The sequence below is a fragment of the Natator depressus genome, chromosome 5, assembly GCF_965152275.1.
Source record: "Natator depressus isolate rNatDep1 chromosome 5, rNatDep2.hap1, whole genome shotgun sequence".
Taxonomy (NCBI): domain Eukaryota; kingdom Metazoa; phylum Chordata; order Testudines; family Cheloniidae; genus Natator; species Natator depressus.
In genome coordinates this window covers 63,961,813-63,983,202 of record NC_134238.1, presented here as the reverse complement: position 1 = coordinate 63,983,202, position 21,390 = coordinate 63,961,813, and positions in this window count along the sequence as shown.

The following is a 21,390-nucleotide window of genomic DNA, read 5'->3' as shown; positions in this document are numbered from 1 at the left end:
GGTTTGGGAACTAGAACCACTGGAGATGCCCATGCACTTCCAGAGGGGTGGATGTCCTTACCCATAACTATTTTACATTTAGGGACAATGTATACCTTCAAATCAGCGGCACTGCTATGGGTACCCGCATGGCCCCACAGTATGCCAACATTTTTATGGCTGACTTAGAACAACGCTTCCTCAGCTCTCATCTCCTAACGCCCTACTCTACTTGCGCTATATTGATGACATCTTCATCATCTGGACCCATGGAAAAGAAGCCCTTGAGGAATTCCACCATGATTTCAACAATTTCCATCCCACCATCAACCTCAGCCTGGTCCAGTCCACACAAGAGATCCACTTCCTGGACACTACAGTGCTAATAAGCGATGGTCACATAACCACCACCCTATACCGGAAACCTACTGACCGCTATTCCTACCTACATGCCTCCAGCTTTCACCCTGACCACACCACACGATCCATTGTCTACAGCCAAGCTCTGCGATACAAGCGCATTTGCTCCAACGCCTCAGACAGAGACAAACACCTACAAGATCTCTATCAAGCATTCTTACAACTACAATACCCACCTGCTGAAGTGAAGAAACAGATTGACAGAGCCAGAAGGGTACCCAGAAGTCACCTACTACTGGACAGGCCCAACAAAGAAAATAACAGAACGCCACTAGCCGTCACCTTCAGGCCCCAACTAAAACCCCTCCAACGCATTATCAAGGATCTACAACCTATCCTGAAGGATGACCCAACACTCTCACAAATCTTGGGAGACAGGACAGTCCTTGCCTACAGACAGCCCCCCAACCTGAAGCGAATACTCACCAGCAACCACATACCACACAATAGAACCACTAACCCAGGAACCTATCCTTGCAACAAAGCCCATTGCCAACTGTGCCCACATATCTATTCAGGGGACACCATCACAGGGCCTAATAACATCAGCCACACTATCAAAGGCTCGTTCACCTGCACATCCACCAATGTGATATATGCCATCATGTGCCAGCAATGCCCCTCTGCCATGTACATTGGTCAAACTGGACAGTCTCTACGTAAAAGAATAAATGGACACAAATCAGATGTCAAGAATTATAACATTCATAAACCAGTCAGAGAACACTTCAATCTCTCTGGTCACTCGATTTCTGATCTCAAAGTGACTATCCTTCAACAAAAAAACTTCGAAAACAGACTCCAACGAGAGACTGTTGAATTGGAATTAATTTGCAAATTGGATACGATTAACTTAGGCTTGAATAGAGACTGGGAATGGTTGATTCATTATAAAAAGTAACCTATTTCCCCTTGTTTGTTCCTACCCCCCGCCCCAGACGTTCTTGTTAAACCCTGGATTTGTGCTGGAAATGGCCCACCTTGATTATCATACACATTGTAAGGAGAGTGATCACTTTAGATAAGCTATTACCAGCAGGAGAGTAGGGTGGGGGGAGAGAAAACCTTTTGTAGTGATAAACACCCATTTTTTCATGGTTTGTGTGTATAAAAACATCTTCTGTATTTTCCACAGTATGCATCCGATGAAGTGAGCTATAGCTCACGAAAGCTTATGCTCAAATAAATTGGTTAGTCTCTAAGGTGCCACAAGTACTCCTTTTCTTTTTGCGAATACAGACTAACACGGCTGTTACTCTGAAACCTAGCTGTAAATAGTGGCTATTTTGATCTTGCTGTTCCTGCATATCCCTTTCTGCATCCATTCTCTCATCAGATCAACAGGACCAGGGGCCTGATTCTACTTCCATTGAAGCCAATGGAAAAGTTCCCTTTTGATTTCAGTGGTGCAGGATAAAGGCCAGGAGAACAGTCATGATATCAGCACTCTTCCACCTCCTAATGCAGTGCAAAATGCTTCTTACAGCACCAGTGTGAAAGAGAAGGCAACGGTTGTGAAGGTTTTATGCACAATAAAACAGGCAGATCTTTGGTGACTGTCCTCCATTTCTTGGCAGGGGTGTCTGCCACATAAGACTTGGCATCAACTGTGGATCTAGAAAGAGGAGAACAAAGGTTTAATCCTCCTCTCAGTGAGGTCAGTGAAGGAATTCCTATTGGCTGTAGCTGGGCTTGGATTGATCTCTTATTTCAAAGTTCATTATGGTAGTCTTGCTTTCACAATACAGTATTAGCCACAGTTTCTATGGTGGGCCTTGTAATAGGTAGTGAAATGTGCCATGAACTAAATTCCTACTTCACACTCAGTGTAGTATACAGTTGCAAGAAGCAGAAAAGTGAATGGATCTTCCACCCTCAGTTCTGTCCTCAGCATGGTGTATGAATGAAAGGTGGCTTTAGGCTCTCCCGTATGCTGGAGTGGTCAGGGACCATTTTGGCTCTGTTGCAGGCTAGAGCACCCTGAGGGAGTAGCTGAGGTTTAGGAACCCTTCAGCCACATCCCTCAGTTCTCCAACACAATGCCTTGTATCCCCACCTCCTACTTCGCCGAAGGATGCTGCAGGAGGTGTTGCAGAAGCAGAGTGTAACAGAGCACAGCAGGCCCCTTGGCTTCTGCCTCTGCTAGGTCCACAAAGTCACTCTGAGTCCTTTAGTCACCGCTGGTGCAGTTTATTCATACGATTGTTCCCACCACCATTTCACCATGTACAGTTGGCCCTTCACCATCTGCACGTAGGACGGGAGAGAGTTACTTCCCTACTTCCACTCCCTGCTTTTCCCCTTTCTTTCTGCTCTCCCCCTGGCTTCCTTCCCTCAAGGCTTTTATACAGCCCCAGGCTAATTAGGCGACAGCTTATCTCTGCTTCCCCAATTAGGGCCAGTTATCACCAGCCAGCTAGAATTTATTCCCCTAACTGGGAGCTGTCATGGCAGAAGGCTGAATCAGGAACCCTTTGCCCAGCACTCTGCCACACACAGCTTATGTCAAGTAGTCACAGGACAATGCAAAAACTGTCTACTTAGCTCATGCGCGTGAAGCTTTTTGTCGCCTTAACTTCACCTTAGCATTTTACTTTTGTGAGGTGCATTTTGCACATCACTCATGACAAGAACAACTAAATCTGACAAGAACAATGACACTCTAACTGATAGTGTTTGTGTATGCCATCTTGGCTCCAATCTGGGGATTGCCAAAGCTCCTAGAGCTTCAGCTCAAGAGCCAAGGCTCTCTATTTGGGATCAGCAACACATCAGACCAGATCCTCTGTTGAGCAGCACATGCTCACCAGTGGGTTGCAAGTACATTTAGTTAGAAAAGATTTTGTTCTATCTTATGTCATGAACCTTTTCCCAAACTGCCCTTGCCAAATATGTGGATTCAATATATATGTAGTAGTAGTAATAGTGTGTTCATTACAGTGGTTATAATTTTAATTATTAGCCTAGGTCTCTGTGTTTGAAGGAGGGGAGGAAAGGCACAGCACCTCTCAGGGCAAAGTAGTGCACAGGGAGATCACCACCACTGCTATGCACCTGTGCACACTTTCCTTTATGGTCTGCTAGCTCTGCTGGCTGGTATGGAATTATGGTTTTATCTCTATTAATTTAGATAGGGGTTAAAGTTATTAACATAACCCATACACTGTCCAACATTAAACAGTGTTAAACAAGGTCCAGGGTTTGGTAAACAGAGACCTTAGTACCATGGCAAAATCACTATTAAAATTTTTAAACCTTTTTATTAGGGCTGTTAAACTATTAAAAAAAAGTAATCGTCATTAATCGCACAATTAAAATTGCAATTAATCGTGCTGTTAATAATAGAATGCCATTTATTTAAATATTTTTGGATGTTTCCCACATTTTCAAATATATTGATTTCAATTACAACACAGAATAAAGTGTACAGTGCTGACTTTATATTTTTTATTACAAATATTTGCACTGTAAAAAAGAAACAAAAGAAATAGTATTTCAATTCATGTACTGTAGTGCAATCTCTTTACTATGAAAGTTCAATTTACAAATGTAGGATTATGTACAAAAAATAACTGCACTCAAAACCAAATCCATGTAAAACTTTAGTGCCTATAAGGCCACTCAGTCCTACTTCTTGGTCAGCCATTCGCTCAGACAAACAAGTTTGTTTACATTTGTGGGAGATAATGCTGCCTGCTGAAATGTCACCTGAAAGTGAAAACAGGCACTCTTGTAGCCAGTGTTGCAAGATATTTACATGCCAGATGCACTCAATATTCATATGTCCCTTCATGCTTCAACCACCATTCGAGAGGACCATATGTCCATGCTGATGACGGGTTCTGCTTGATAACAATCCAAAGCAGTGCAGACCAATGCATGTTCATTTTCATCATCTGAGTCAGATGCCACCAGCAGATGGTTGATTTTCTTTTTTGGTTGTTTGGGTTCTGTAGTTTCTGCATGAGAGTGTTGCTGTTTTAAGACTTCGGAAAGCATGTTCCAGATCTCGTCCCTCTCAGATTTTGGAAGGCATTTTAGATTCCTAAACCTTGAGTAAAGTGCTGTAGCTATCTTTAGAAATCTCACATTGATACCTTCTTTTTGTTTTGTCAAATCTGAAGTGACAGTGTTCTTAAAACAAACAACGTGCTGGGTCATCATCTGAGACTGCTATAACATGAAATATATGGCAGAATGCGGGTAAAACACAGAGTAGGACATGTACACTTCTCCACCAAGGAGTTCAGTCATAAATTTAATTAATGCATTATTTTTTTTAATGAGCATCATCAGCATGGAACAGTGGTTTTCAACCTGGGGGCCACTAGCGGCCCAACCAGCACACAGCTGCGACCTATGTGACAACCTCAGGGCCATACAGGTAGTACATATATTGTGTAAATGCGGCCCATGTAACACAGAGAGCTGCATATGCGGCCAACAATGGTAAATGGGTTGAGAACCACTGGAAGCAAAGCATGTCCTTTGGAATGGTGGCTGAAGCATGAAGGGGCATATGAATTTTTAACATATCTGGCACGTAAAAACCTTGTAACGCTGGCTACAAAAGTGCCATGTGAACTCCTGTTCTTGCTTTCAGGTGACACTGTAAATAAGAAGCGGGAAGCATTATCTCCCATAAATGTAAATATACTTGTTTGTTTTAGCTATTGGCTGAACAAGAAGTAGGATTGAGTCGACTTGTAGGCTCTAAAGTTTTATATTGTGGTGTTTTTGAGTGCAGTTATATAATAAAAAAAATCTACATTTGTAGGTTGCACTTTGATTGCACTACAATATTTGTACGGGGGAATTGAAAAATACGATTTTTAAAATTTTTTTACAGTGCAAATATTTGTAATAAAAATAATATAAAGTATGCACTGTACACTTTGTATTCTGTGTGGTATTTGAAATCAATATATTTGAAAATGTAGAAAAACATCCAAAATATTTGTTTCAATTGGTATTCTATTATTTAACAGTGGAATTAAAACTGTGATTATTTGATTAATTTTGTGTTAACCACATTAGTTAACTGCGATTAATTAACAGACCTACTTTTTTATTAAAGACACAGAAAAGAAAAAAGTTAAAACATGAAAGTATTAAATCCCACAGTATTCTTGTCAGCAAGTTAGGGAAGTATGGGCTGGATGAATGTACTATAAGGTGGGTAGAAAGTTGGCTAGATTGTCGGGCTCAACGGGTAGTGATCAATGGCTCCATGTCTAGTTGGCAGCCGGTGTCAAGTGGAGTGCCCCAGGGGTCGGTCCTGGGGCCGGTTTTGTTCAATATCTTCATAAATGATCTGGAGGATGGTGTGGATTGCACTCTTAGCAAATTTGCGGATGATACTAAACTGGGAGGAGTGGTAGATACGTTGGAGGGCAGAGATAGGATACAGAGGGACCTAGACAAATTGGAGGATTGGGCCAGAAGAAACCTGATGAGGTTCAATAAGGATAAGTGCAGGGTTCTGCACTTAGGACGGAAGAACCCAATGGACAGCTACAGACTAGGGACCGAATGGCTAGGCAGTAGTTCTGCGGAAAAGGACCTAGGGGTTACAGTGGACGAAAAGCTGGATATGAGTCAGCAGTGTGCCCTTGTTGCCAAGAAGGCCAATGGCATTTTGGGATGTATAAGTAGGGGCATAGCGAGCAGATCGAGGGACGTGATCGTTCCCCTCTATTCGACATTGGTGAGGCCTCATCTGGAGTACTGTGTCCAGTTTTGGGCCCCACACTACAAGAAGGATGTGGATAAATTGGAGAGAGTCCAGCGAAGGGCAACAAAAATGATTAGGGGTCTGGAACACATGACTTATGAGGAGAGGCTGAGGGAACTGGGATTGTTTAGTCTGCAGAAGAGAAGAATGAGGGGGGATTTGATAGCTGCTTTCAACTACCTGAGAGGTGGTTCCAAAGAGGATGGTTCTAGACTATTCTCAGTGGTAGAAGAGGACAGGACAAGGAGTAATGGTCTCAAGTTGCAGTGGGGGAGGTTTAGGTTGGATATTAGGAAAAACTTTTTCACTAGGAGGGTGGTGAAACACTGGAATGCGTTACCTAGGGAGGTGGTGGAATCTCCTTCCTTAGAGGTTTTTAAGGTCAGGCTTGACAAAGCCCTGGCTGGGATGATTTAATTGGGGATTGGTCCTGCTTTGAGCAGGGGGTTGGACTAGATGACCTCCTGAGGTCCCTTCCAACCCTGATATTCTATGATTCTATGAACAATGCTTTTTGTTTTAACCACATCCCTTGCTCTCTCTAGTTGGAGAGAGGTTTTTAGAAGGGAACCCCCGACCCCTCTTGTTTTCCAGTCTCTTAGATTGTATCAAAAGGTAGTAATAACTGTCCTTTTGGAGAAAAGAGAAGTTAGCTGATATGAGCAGGAGCTGTTGTTGTTAAGGTCTGATCCCATTTCATGCCAGGTGGTGGTTGGGCTTCTGCTGGAGCTGGTAGAGGTGACAATGTCATCTGGCTCCTGCTCCCTGGCCTGCTTTGGTCAGGGCCATCTCTGAGAATCAGGATGATGAAGGCCCATGGCTCCTAGGAGACCACAGGGGTGGCAGCCATAATGGTGAAGCTTGCTCCAGGAGCCAATTTTTTGCCTAAAGTCTCTTTGACTCTGTGATGGGATGTACAAACCGCACACTGGAGAGAAAGTGGTTAAAGAGCAGCTCTGGGCCCAGGCTGCCCTGCACAAACTGAGGTGGGGCTGAAAAAGAGGAGCTGAGCAGCTCAGAGGAAGGTAACACAGTGGAAGGGAGCAGACCACTGCTCTGAATAGGAAGAACTGCCCAGGAACTCCTTGCCTGAGACCTGACAACAGACCTGTGTAAACCTACAAAGAGGAGGCAAGTGGCTGAGAATGCAGGTCAGAGACTTCATTGAAGACTCCGTGACTTACTCTGTGAAGCTAAAGGAGGCTGAGATAGGAATTGGTCCCGGGGGGGGGGGGTCTGCTTAGCACCCAAAGGTGGAGACTGGAGCCCACTACTGGGACCTGGACTGGAGCCCAGTGGACAGGTTGGGCCTGGGCTATCCTATTGACTCCAAGAGGACATTACAACAACAGGAGCCTTCACCTTGGGCAAGAACAGCTGGAAAAGACCTTGACTGTTCAAGGGCCCAGACTCCAAAGTCCCTTTGCTAAAGGGGAGGAGGATTGGAAACCTTTGAGGTAGGTGCCCTGAAGAACAGGACTGTCTTCAATGGGGAGATGACCTGCCACCCGCCCTAACCACTAGGCAGCACTTTTGGTGGTGGTTCACCTTCTACAGGCCCCTCCCCCCCCCAAAGGGAATGATGGGCAGAATAGACCCTCCCCTCATTATTTTGTCCACCAGTTAGGCCTAATTTCTGACACCCTAATTTTGACTCACTGATTTCTGGTTCCACACTTACTTTTGTTTACCAAGCATTATCTTAATAGTGTCTGAGTTATATCAGTAGGCCTTTTAGTTTGGACTAACTCAGCCTGTCTCTCCCTTTGGCACCTTTTCACATCAACATTTGTCGTTACAGGTTATTTTGACATCTTATGAACTTGAGCTCACAAATAGGGTAAACTTGTAGGCCCCAATTATCACAACACATTATTGTTAGGATGATATATCAGTGCTAGCTTCAGACACTCTTTATACTTTAGTGGTCTCCAAACTGTGACTGCAACCAGAACTTGAGTGGGGAATGCAGGGAAGGCCCCTTGCCGCTGTCACATACACCTTGTACATGGTAGGTTGTGGGGTTTCTACTAGCGGGTGAGGATTTTGTACCAGATATGGATGGGCTATGGAGCTTCCTTCCCAGAGACATATACCTGAGATGTCTACACTTTAGTGCACTGCCAGGTATCTCTGCTGTATGCTCAGATAAGGTATATTACAAACTGCAACCTAATGGCTGAACAGTATAATACAGTTTAGGAGTCTATTACAGTAGCCTTCTGTACCTTGTCAGTGCAGTGGTCACTCTCACATTCTGTCTCCTAGTGACTCAAGACTTGAACTGAGCCAGCAGTTGACAGAGTGCACCTCTCCCAGGCTGCTGCCTTGCTGTCCACCATCTTAGGTTTCATTTTTTTAAAAATGGAATCGCCAGTTATGGTTGTGAACAAAATCTTGAAATGTGAACTGAGTAAAACTGATGCTCTCTGAAATCAGTCATTACTGCTTGAAACAATAGCTCTGATTGGGAATTCATCTCTGTAGGAGTCACCCCAGAAACCAATGATCCCTCAAATGTCCATATTGTGAACTACTTCAGTACACATCAACACACAAAAGAAAGGAGATCCAATCAGAACCTACACAATCTACAGAGTAACCAGTCACTCTGGCACCATGAATGGGTGTGGTTGGGAAATGCCACTGCTTATTATTTCTCCCTTCCCCATCAAGAAGAAGCCAAGCCTAAGGATCCCAGGAGGGCATCTGAGCCCTACCATAGAGCCCAGTATTTGAACCCCACTGAGTGGCAGCCAAGCCCAAGAATTTTAGCAAGCACACGGGATTGCATTTTGTACATCTGTACAATCTACCGAGAGTGGCATCTCCTTTCTGCATCTTTAGTGGGCAGAGCTTGGAAGAGTATCCCCATCTCTCCCAGCTTATCTGCTGTGGTGACGACATGATCCAACAATACAATGTAAGCAGTTTAATGACTCATCAAACTCACTGGAGCTTATTTTCTCAAGCAGCAATTTTTCTTCACTGAGATCAGCATCAGAGTAAGAAAAGTAAAATAAAGGCAAACATTTCTCAGTCAGTATTTGATGCAAAGGAATTTACCAGTATCAATTAAGTCTTATTGCATGCTCTGCAGGGGAAGGAGGATTTTTTTTAACTCCCTGCTTCACCCAACTGCTGTAGTATCTGGGTTTTCCCCCCCCCCCCACAGCATGTACCAAGAGTAAGCTGTCTCTCCCTTCCAGCTTTCTAGTCTGCTCCAACGTTTTCTTGGTTCCGATTCTCCTAGTTCTTCCAGTGTTTTTCCTCTGGCAGTAAATACTAATTTGCCTAGGGGTGTCTCAGTTTGCTAATTATGTGGATTTATTTCCCAAGAAAAATGGGATCCAGTTTTGTGAGGCTTTTAACTGTTCCATTCTTCCACTCTGGGTATGTTCTTAGTTCCGTTTGACTCCAGGTACCTTATAGTGTTCAGTGATCACTCTGTGCTTAAAATGTTTGCAAAAGCTCTGCTTTAGTCTCAGTGGCAGCATTTGCCCAGTGATAAAGTTCATATCAAAGCCCAGTGATAAAGGCCCCTTGTAAAGTTCAGTTCCAGCCTCTTATCAATGTTGCTGCTCATCACTCTGGGCGGGGTTCGCATCCCTGCATTAGCACACTGGGCGGAGCTTGAGTTTCACTTTGGGCTTTCCCTTGGTCACCAGAGACACGTAACTGAGTCACCATACCAAGGAGTCCCCTTGCTGTGTTGGGGGCCCCATCTGATTGTCTGGGTTATAGGTGCCTAATACTGCCACTGTGTAGTCTATGTCCAGTTCCCACTGGTTGTGTATAACAACAAGAACATCACAATGCTCTGCCCAGATTCCATCCTTAAAGGCACCGTTCCCAATAACAATATGTTTTGCTATATCTGTGTCTATTGCTGTGTTTCGAAAAGCCTGTTGCTTTGTGCTAATTTGCCAGCGTTGGCTCTTCATGACAAACTAAGCTGTGATTTACATTGCACATATTATTTTGTGTATTTAAAATTTTACTGACTGGATTAGTAGCATTACGTGCACGCGCTCTCTCTTTCTCTCTCTTCTTTTCAGAGTCCAAAGGGGCAGAAATTGTGATTTTTCTCTCTCTCTCTCTCTCTCTTCCCCTCCCCGCCCATACTCCAGAGTGCTTCTTCTAAATCAGCAGTTGATTTTGGTTCTCTTTACGCTGACAGTTTCTTTCTTTAAATGAGATCAAACATTTTCTAACCCTAGACAGTGGTGTTGTATGGTAGTTTTAGTTGAATAGGTAGCGTAGTCCAGCTCTCTGGGGCAGTGGGGAGGTCGAAAGCTTGATCGTCTTAGTCAGTTTTGGCACTTTAAAAAGGAAGCAACAGCTTGAGTAAATGTCACACTTGCTGTCTGTATTGGCTAAAACTGAAAATAAATATGCTGTTGCCAAGCTACAAACACACTTTACAATGCAGTAAACCAATTTTGCTACCTTGGCCTGGAGAGACTTGTCCCATTAAGCTGACTGTAGAGGTCCCAATAATGGGTCCTGAGATGATAAAGTACAAATCTGCAGCTGTTTCTGAAATGACCAAAAGTAGTAGCAGGCTGAACTAATGCTCCCCTCTGTCATATACGTGTACAGATTTTTTTCCCTTGCTTTGTGCCTCCCACTTATTCCTGGGTTTCATCCTCTAGGACCTGTCTGCACTACAAATGTAACTGCTAGTGCATAGGTAGTGGCCTTTGGGTTCTAACACTGTTCTTTATTATTGTGGTTTGTGTGACAGGTATGATGAACACAGGTGTATCCTGAGACTACTGTATCCACTTTATAAATGGATCTGTATCTCTGTAAGGCAGGAATCATGTGCTGGCTGGTTGGGGAGGGGTCCAAAGCTTTGTCCAGGAACTAAAGTGTGTGTATGTATGTATTTACAGCAGATGCTGGTACAGGTAAACAACTCCAGAGAAGTACCATCCCAGGGGAGGGGAACTGCAAAACAGGTTCTGACTGGGTTCAAGAGACAAAGGCTATTACATGTAAACGCTGAGTTTAAACTGAGTCAAAGAGCTCTCATTTTGATCAAGCAAACTGACATGAACTTTTAACCAAGGGCGCAAACCATACTCCAAGGGTTTGAAGCTCTGGAACCTGCCAGGGTCTCTCTCTAGGAAACATGTGGGACCTCTGTTAAGCTTAAGCTAGCAGGCAGTTAGTCTGATTATATGTTTCCTCATGGTACAGTACAGACTTCCCCTTATGGACTTCAGAATGCAGAGACCTTGGAATCATCAGAACCTTTGGGCACTAGAGAGGCCTAAGGGGTGGAAACTTTAAAGATGGGAATAAAAACATTTTCCAGCAAGGAGTAACATACAGATTTCTGACTATAGACAGGGATGTGTGGAGAACAGCTGGCACAAACTAAAGTTAATTTGGCTGGAAACGGCACATGATGTTCTAGGAGTAATGAAACCACAGTGCCGAAAAGCATAGGAAGGGAGACTTGGTGGAATCCTCAAGTTAAAGAATTGGGGGAAGGGGAGCGTAATATTAAGAAAAAAGTAATGTCAGGCTAGCATCTTGATTAGTGATAAGGAGGCAAACAAAAGCCAAAAGAAATGCTGTACCAGCTAAAAGTATGGCTTGTGATGAGCTATATAATGGACTAGGAGGACATGAGGGAGAAAAAACCATTTATAGACTCACCAAAAGGCAAAAGAAAAAATGATGAGATGTGAACGAGTTTGCTTAAATTAGAAATGAACATAGTATATTGCATAAGTGGTGAATCAGTCGTCAAAGTGTGGAGCTGACTATTTTGAAAAAGTGATGAATGAGGAAAACCCAAGGGAGAACATGTAAGCTGAACTGGGACAAAATAAATTGCATATAGGAGGAAGAGGTTGCAGGGCCACCTCAGAAAATGAAAAAAGAGACAGCATCTAGGCGATGAAGTGCCAGTGGATGCGCTGAATCATTGGGAAAGGAAGTCATCAAGTATCTAAGTCTGTTCAATAATAATAATCAGTGTAACCCTTCTGCCCATCAGAGTTGGCAGCAACAAGGGCCGGGTTCAATACCTAGGGGATCCATTCCAATAACACAATGCAAACCGGCTCGAGCCCCCACCCAGTGACCTGGGACAAATATATACCACCCCCGCTGGGCGCCTCCAAGAGGCAATACTTCCCCTCTCGCAAGCACATAGTCTGAGTGTAGCAAAAAGCCTTTTAATAACAGAGAGAAACAATGTGGCATTATGTTGGGGAAACACCACCAACAGGATTCATAACACAACCCATGAGCAAAAAAAACCACCCCAAGCAAAGTGGGGCATGCCCCTTTCCCTCGGGTTCTTGAGTCCCAGCACCCAAACGTCTCTTGAGTCCAGCAATCCACAAATCACCCAAAGTCCAAAAAGTCCAGCCCCAGAGTTCAAAAGTTCATCTGCATAATGTTACTCCCCAGTCTGGCTAAAATGTGCCTGTGTGTGGGGGAAAGGGGTAAGGGGCACCTTACGTGTCCTGAAGCTGACTGCCCCACAGGGCTCTGCTCTGCTCCACCACGACCGGCTCCGCTCTGCACCGCTCGCCGTCTCACGAACAGCTCTGCTCAGCTCGCCGTCTCACGAACACACCACTGTCTCACGAACGGCTCCACTCCACCACGAACGGCTCTGCTCTGCACCGCTCGCTGTCTCAAGAACAGCTCTGCTCAGCTCGCTGTCTCATGAATGGCTCCGCTCTGCACAGCTCGCCGTCTCACGAACAGCTCTGCTCAGCTCGCCGGCTCACGAACACACCGCTGTCTCACAGACGGCTCCGCTCCACCACGACCGGCTCCACTCCGCACAGCTCGCCGTCTCACGAACACACCGCTGCACTCTAGATCTTCTGGCTCCCCACTACTTGACACAGTGCTCAGTGATTTCAGCTCATAGTAGTGGGGGCCTTAGTGCTGGTGCACCTTAAGGCCAAAGTGAATGCAGCACAGTACCTGTAGCAAGACTCTTAATAGACCCAAAATTAGCTCTGACATTCCACAGTGGAGAGAGACAGAGGTGCAATTGGTGCTTCAGGCCCTCACAAAGGGGCCCACACCACCAGGTACTAATACCTGTCTCAAGTCTCTCTCCATTCACACAGTTTTGGAACCCATGACCCTTGCCTAGCGAGTGCTACTTAGTTGATGGTGAGTCCCTCCATCATAGCAAAAGGCCAAGTACAGTTCCAAGCACAGTTCCCATAATCAGGGTAATAACAATTTATTCTTCCTGCCCCAATAACAGAGACACTGGGGATCCCACAGCAGCCGAAGTGACCATTTGGGCAGCTATGGCCTCAGTCTAGGCGGGGTGGGTGTGCCTATGCAAATGAGATCAGCCCCTAAAGTTTTTTTTTTCCACAACTTGCCACACCTCACCACCAGATGTCAGGGTGGAGCTCACCCTGACACTGCTTACATCAGCATGAGGAAAATATCAGATTAATGCTATAAAACCTTTGTGGTGCCTATTTTTAAACATTAAGGAGATAGTACACTGTGTGGTAACTATTGCCCCACTAAGATGATGTCACATGCTACAAAAGTATGGGAGAAGATTATTGAAAAACATTTGTGTGTAATAATTGAAATTTGGAAGGGTCAGTATGGATTTATTCCGAGAAGGAAAACAATTGATACTATCTGAGCACTCTGAATCCTTGTGGAGAAGTTCAGAAAAAAAGAGATGGCAACAGGTCATGGTCTCTGTGGGCCTGGAGAAGGTATACAATCATGTACCATGAGAATTTGTTTGGTGGTGATTGTGATGGAAAGAGAGGTCCATCTTATTCAAGATATGTATGATGGAGTGACTACTGTAGTCAAAACTAAATGAGGCTACTGTAGAGAATTTCCAGTAAACCTTGGTCTGCATCAGAGGCAGCATCGAATCTCTTTTTGTTTGCAGTTGTCATGGATGTGATAAGTGAGACCATGGGACATGGTGTGCATGGTGAGACCCTGTAAGCCAGTTTTTAACAGTGGCAACATAGTTTTGAACAGGCTGCACTTAGAGTGAATGTAAGTAAGACTGAAGTGATAACTGGAGGAGGAAGATTCACCATAAATGATATAACTGGCAGACAGCTTAGAATGAAATTTAAATACTTAGGATCAGTGGCTGCTGACAGTGATGTCCTCTTGAGTGCTGCCGAGAATCATACTACAGCTGCTTGATGCAAATGGCAGGAGCTGATCGTAGTTCTTTGTGACAAAAAGATTCCAATAAAGTTAAAAGGTACAGTGTATAAAACTGTCACTTAACCCATCCTTATGTACAGGACACACTTGGCTAGGCATGAAAAAGAAAATCAGCATGCCGTCTATCATGGAAATGAAGATATTGAGATGTTCAAATGGCAGGACATGCCATGAAAGGAAATGAGGAGGTTGTAAGGGGCCTAATGCAGGTTGCTCCAATTGAAGACAAGTTGAGGGAGGCTAGGTTATGTTTGTATGGACATGTCCAGGGGAGACCTGAGAGAGATATAGCAGTAGAATGGCTCTTGCGATAATCATGGATGGAAGACTACTAAGGGGGAGACCAAAGTCTCGGTAGACCTCAGAGACCAATCTGTATGACAGCCTGGCATATGATCATCAGCTTTGGAAGAAGGCAATATAAAGTTGCTGACCCCAAATACGGAAGTAGCAAGGAAGAAAAAATGTTTTCTCTATAATGATTTTGTCCCAGTATAAATGTACTCTTTAAGGCTGTCTGGTCCTTGGTAAACCACTGTCTTATTCCCTCAGAGTTAAATAGTAAGCTCAGAAGACTCACTTCTTTAGTGGAGTTCTGGGAAAGGGTGTGTTTAAGTTATGAGACTGAAGGGGCTAGACAGGTGGACAGCATGTTCCAGCTCTTAGGAGGGTTGCTAGATGGAGGGTCTTCACTCCAAGAGCATGTGTGGGGTTAGAGACCATGGCAGTGCCTGGACTCCATTTAGGTTCTAGGAAGCTTAAAACATCTGGGGATCCAGAGGTTTAGACTCCTCTTGCAGCATTCTACTGAGCCACCACCAGGGTAAGCCTGACTGAATCTGTGATAGTTTGTACTGTGGGATAACATGGTTATAGAATTGGTTTGGGAATATGTTAGGTCATGATCTAGGCTTTAATATGATTCTCTAGCATAATTCCACAAAGGTGGTATAGTGTCCAGGGGTATAACCAGGACAGGACACTTGGGTGGGCCACTACTTCGGGTGGGTGGGCAATGATAGGGGGCAGGAAGGATTGGGGCCACTTCCCCGCCACCCTCTCCAGCTGGCCTTACGGGGGAGCAATGGACATGCTGGCCAGGAGCCCCCAGGGCCCAGGTGCACACACGAGGTACAGGGTCAGGGCACAGGAATTTGCCCTGCTCAGCCCGCCCTCCCAGCACTTCAGCCGCGGAGCGGAGTCAACTTGCGGGCGCTCGCCGCAGTCTGCCTGCCTGGAGCTCCAGGCGGTGAGCGGGGTCGGGGCACAGTGGCTTACCCAGGGGCAAGCCTTGTGCCCCGCTCCCACTCCCCGGCTGGTGCACCGGGTGGGCGGAGCAGGGAGAGCCCTGGACCCCACTCCCTGGCTGGAGAGTCAGGCGGGTGGAGCGAGGCAAGCTGTGGACCCTGCTCCCTGGCTGGAGAGTGGGGCAGGCAAGCGGGCATAGTGGGGCAAGCTGTGGGGCCAGAGCAGAGCCTGGGCTGGGAGGCTGGATGCTAAGTGAGTGGGCCATGGCTACGCCACTGAATGTCCACTGTACAAACTGAAGTGTTATAACATGGACACCTCTCATTGGGTTAGGCCAGGGGGCCTCCCCAGGAAGGTGCGGGAATGTGTCAAGGGAGGCGTGAGCTGCATGCTTTTTTTTTTTAAGAGCTGTGACTGTCAGCACCGGGTGGCAGGCGCTTGTGCATGTACATACAGGAGTCGGGGATAAAGAGGACAGCCAGAGTCCTACTGGGCTCTCCTCCCTCCAATCCCTCACCCAGCGGTGGGTCCCCAGGGTGGCAGCAGCAGTGCAAAAGTAAGGGTGGCAATGGGGCACTTAGTGATATTTGTCAATCACTTTTCACATTGCCACTCTTCTGTGCTGCTGCTGGCACATGCTGTCTTCAAAGTTGGGCACCCAGAATGCAGCCTTCAGAGCTGGGTGCTGGTGCAAATGACTACAGACACAAAGAAAGGGGGCCCAATCAAATAAGTTTGAGAATCATTGTGCTAGGCAAATTTGTGTTGGAATGATTAAATTTAGAGTGTAGGTTGGCCCTAAAAGTCATCTTTTTATAAACAGAGAACACACTGAGAAGTTAGGGACAGACAAGACATGGTGAGTTTTTTATTTGGTACAGCTAAAGGCCTGGTTATCTCAGAAATGCTCCCTCAGCTTGTTCCATCACCATTAAGAAAACCTGATTATGTAAGCAATCCTGATTCATTCTCTCTGCTGGTCCAAAATGATTGACCTGTCTAAATCTCTCATGCTCTTGGAGGGAGCTTCTTTGCTAGAAATGAAACAAAGCCGGAGAACATGTTAGAAACACCTACAGTTGGTGGGGGGGAGGAGGAAATTGAGCCACTGTTGCAACAGAAAAGAGATTAATGTCTGCTGGGTCCAATAAAGTTTTCTTAAAATAGAAAACTCTGAAAGCAGGCCTATGCACATGGCTTGTACACATATAACTATTTTGGTTACATGTGTCATGGGTTGTGGTGTTTTTAACCAAGATAGTTATACTGGTATAATCTGTAATGTAGATACAGTTATGTTGGTATGAATGCATAGTAATTAAACACCTTTATATCAGTATAACTCCATTTACACTGTGGGGTTGGGAGCTATACCTCTTAGCTATGTAAAGGGGCTATGCCAGGGCTCGACCCTCTCTGGGCAGTGGGGAGCCACACCGGCTTGCTACATACAGTTAACTTTGGGGAATTAGTCCAGCCAGTGGAGCCTCCCTCGGCAGCCCTTGCAGTAACTGGACATAGCACCACAGGCTTGGGCCCTGAGTCAGGGTGGGGCACCGAACAATCAGTAGCTCAGGCCCTCAGGGAGGGGCTGAGCAAATAGCCCACTGTTAGCAGGCCAGGCCCTGGGCCAGGGCGGGGCACCAAATAGTCAGTAGCTCAGGCCCTCAGGCAGGGGGCCTGTGTGAATTAGCCCAGGCCTCCAAAGACCTGGGAGAGGGGGAGACTGCCACCCACGAGTTGGGTGGCAGGGGGGACGCAGGCCCACCCACTCCACTGCGTCCCAGCCCGGGGCCCTAGCAGCAGTAGAAGACCCGCTGCTGGGTCAGTGGGGATCCTGGCCGCAACACACTGACATGGGCTCTGGCAGAGTTGCAGCCAGACTAGGATCGGCTGCCCCCGGGCTGCTTCCTAACTCCCCCTCTTGTGGTATCTGGGTCCCAGCAGTGTTCTCCGGGGGTCCAGCACCATGGGTTCCTCCCCTGGATAGCTGGCGCAGGGCAGGTCCGGCCAGTCTTGGCGTGGACCTAGGGCTGTGAGGTTTTCCCAGTCGCGGGTAGGCTGGCTATGTCTGGCCTCCCCAGCAGGTGGTCCTCTAGTGAGTGCTGAGGGCCCGCCTTTCTACTTCCGGGTCGCGCCTTTCTACTTTCGGGTCGCTGCCTGTCCCTCTGAGGGGCGGGCTCAGAGCTTCCTGGCTCCGCCCACTCTGGTGTCTGGAGGGGCTGGACCCTCTCTGGGGCTGCAGGGAGCCACACCGCCTCGCTACAAGCTATGATGGAGTCTCCCATCAAATTCAACAGATGACCCACGATAAATGATTGTAAGTCCTGAGATGAGACCAAAGACCAGTTTTGGACCTACAGCTCTCTGTGCAAGTGCTAGATGTGAAAACAATTGTAGATGAATGTGCACTGCTTTTCGCTCTGTCTTTCACTCCTAGGTGGCAGAGCTGCCACCATCGGATCTTCTCATCAGCTAATAGCCACCCAGGTGTTGAGATCAACATTGCAAGGCAAGAGGATGGCCTTGAGTGTCTTTGTAATGTTTTCTTGGTCTGCCCCTAAAATGAGTTCCAGTCTGCAATTCTCCATAAAAGACAGCCTTCAGTATTCCACTGTCAGACATACTAACCAAATGACCTCATCATCTCGGCTATGCTTTCAATATACACGCTTCAATGCCTGTGATGTTGCAGCACTCAAACATTTCAGTGTTTTGGAACCAAATCTTACCATTTAATTCCCATTATCTGCTGTAAACATTGTAGGTGGAATTGATTCAAGTGTTTTGTGGTGTTGATATAGTTATGTATATAGTCCATGTATCGCAGCCATAGAGGAGCGTGGTGATGATGATGATGATGGCATGGTAAATATCCATTTTTGTTTGCAGTCTGACACTAAGTTTGTTCCAGAGATGATACTAAGGTTTCCTGAAGGCATTGCTGGCTGTACCAATGCTCTTAGTAATGTCATTGTCAGTCACTGCATCTTGTGAATCAAAACTGCCTAAGTAGCAAAATTATAGTTACTAGTTATCAGTATAGTTAAAGTGGTACAACTATCCAAGTGTACACAATGAGCAGTATTGTGTGGGGAGGTCGGAGGTTTGGGAAGAAGGGGCCTGTTGAGGTGGGGGAGGAAAAGATTAACTTGAGATTTAGATCTCTAATATGTCTGAAATTTGATAAAAATCCTAGTTCCAAATAGTGCTGTATTACTGCTTTTCATTTTAGTTTATGCATCCCACTACGGAGTGAGAGAAATTCTTGTTGCTTTTGGAAAAAAGAAGCAACTATATACAATACCAATAAAAAATAACAGTTATACTAAAGTATAAAGTGTGGTTATAGTCAGACAAGTTACTCTGTAAAAATAGCATCATGAGGTTCCATGTTTATTCTCATCAGGGACTCCAGATCAGATTTGCTCAGTCAATAAAACAAAGCAAAATTTGTCTAAAGCCAGCACTGCATGCACGCTTAATGATTTATCTGAAATTCAAGCTGTGTGGATTCCACCTTCTACATCATTACCAACATAAACATTCTGGAATCAGAATTTAGCTGGTAATTTTGTCGATGCAGATTGGACATCTTGCTCTTCCTCTCTTATGTTGGGTCTGCAGTACTGACAGCATTCATTATCAGAAACTTGATTTGGACAGTAAGGTAAACAGCTATATCTCTTGAAGACACCAAGGAGGCAGTTATGTGCAAATAACAAGGTGCAATTTTTAGTCATTCTCTGACCAGAATCATAAACTGGATGAACTGGATCACCTGTAAAGTAAGCACCTCTTTGCACAGACACACAAATCTCAAATCTTCATCCATCTCCAAAATCTTCATCCATCTGGTCAGATGTCCCAATTTTATAGGGACAGCCCCGATATTCAGAGCTTTTTCTTATATAGGCGCCTATTACCCCCCATCCCCTTCCCGATTTTTCACATTTGCTATCTGGTCACCTTAATCCAAACCTTGAGTCTCACCCCACTCTTGAAATTAACCTCAGCCTTTTTGGACATCTGAAAACTCTGGTAAAGACCTTTTTCTTCACTTTTTCTTTTTGGCTTAGACAAGATCCAAAATACCAGGAGGGTGACTATTCTCAGGATAACTTCTTCCCAGTCCACTATTGGGAAGTAGTGGAAATGTTCAAAATGATGTGTATATAATGTGCATTTACGTGGTGCTTTTAAAACATACATTATTGCTATTTTATGTTATAATAGTGCCCAGAGGACCTGAACAAGATCAGGACCCCTTTGTGGTAGGTACTACACAACAGTAGATAATCTCTAGCCTGAAGAATTTACAGTCTAAAATAATTCCACTTCCCCTCCCTCTCAGACTTGAGAGGTTTCAGTAAGTATCTAAGCGTTATCTCAACAGAATTGAAATGGTAAATCTGTTCAACTGAGCTATCATGTACCATCTTTAATCTCATTAAAACTATCAAAATAGGCTTTTATAAATTCAAACATTTAGCAAAAACATCTGTGTTACACAGGTGGAGTCTAAATATCATCATCATGTTATAGATAGGGAAACTGAGGCATGTGTAATGTGGTAAAATGACCTGTCCAAGGTCACACAGTAAACCAGTGGCAGAACTAGGATTAGAATACAGGTATCTTGACTCCTAGGCTATGTTTAAACAGGGATAAAAAACCTGCAGCTGGCTCAGGTCAGCTGACTCAGGCTTGTGTAGATGCTTGGGCTTGGCTGGAGCTTGAGTTCCAGGACCCTGCAAGGGGGAGGGTCCCTGGGCTCTGGCTCCAGCCCAAGCCTAAACATCTGCATAGTGATTTTTAGCTCCACAGCCGTGACTGTGCCGTGTTTCTTTTATCCCCATGTAGACGTACCCTTAATCTTCTAGACCCCGTGTGTTTAGTAGCTCAAGGTTAGCCTGTCCCAGCATTCTCTGGAAATCTGACAACATGATCTCTAGAAGTGGTTTTGTCTCTATTCATTTAGATTCTCTTCACTTGATGCCTTCTTGTGAGGCATAGGTGAATTCCAAATTTTGAGAAAAGGGAAATTAGTGTTTCATGTATTTTCCTTACATATATTTCTTCATTCTTTTCAACCACACGTAAAGTGCAGAAATAGGCCATTCACATTCTGTGCATTTTAGTAGTTGGGTATAGGGTACAGGCAATTTAATATGCTGAGGACTAAGTAAATGGCACTTAAGTAATAACAATCGGGGTGCTGAGCATTTCCTGCCAATTAATGATCAGTTGGGAGGAGCTGATGGCCCATGACTGAATCTTGGATCATTAACCTTACACATGATGATTTCCCAGTAAAATGTCCTGTGCTGAGATAATTTTTGCTCTTACAAGCTAAATCTATTTTTAATGGCTTATGAAATGGCTTTACTTTGATGAGGTTTTGTTCATGTGTGTGCATGCATGTGTCGTCACTGCCATAAGTAGTACCATAAATGGTTTAGGATGTAGATCCACAAGGACTCCTTGTTTTTTTGCTGATACAGACTAACATGGCTTCCACTCTAAAACCTGTCACCATAGATGGAGCAGGTTATTAGGAGACAGGAATCTCTCTCTAGGCTAATAGGGCATAGCTTGGTGAGTGTGACTGCTTCTGCACTTACGATCTGGTGAGCCCCAAATGAGCTAGCTGCTGTTTTTCTCACCAGTGGGTTCGGTACTATGCAGAGATATAATTAAAAATTATAATTCAACTACACTCTGACACCATGAAGGTCAAATAATTTCTTATTGTTTTGTTAGTCGTGTCCGGGAAGGAACCAGGCATTACAATGCTATAC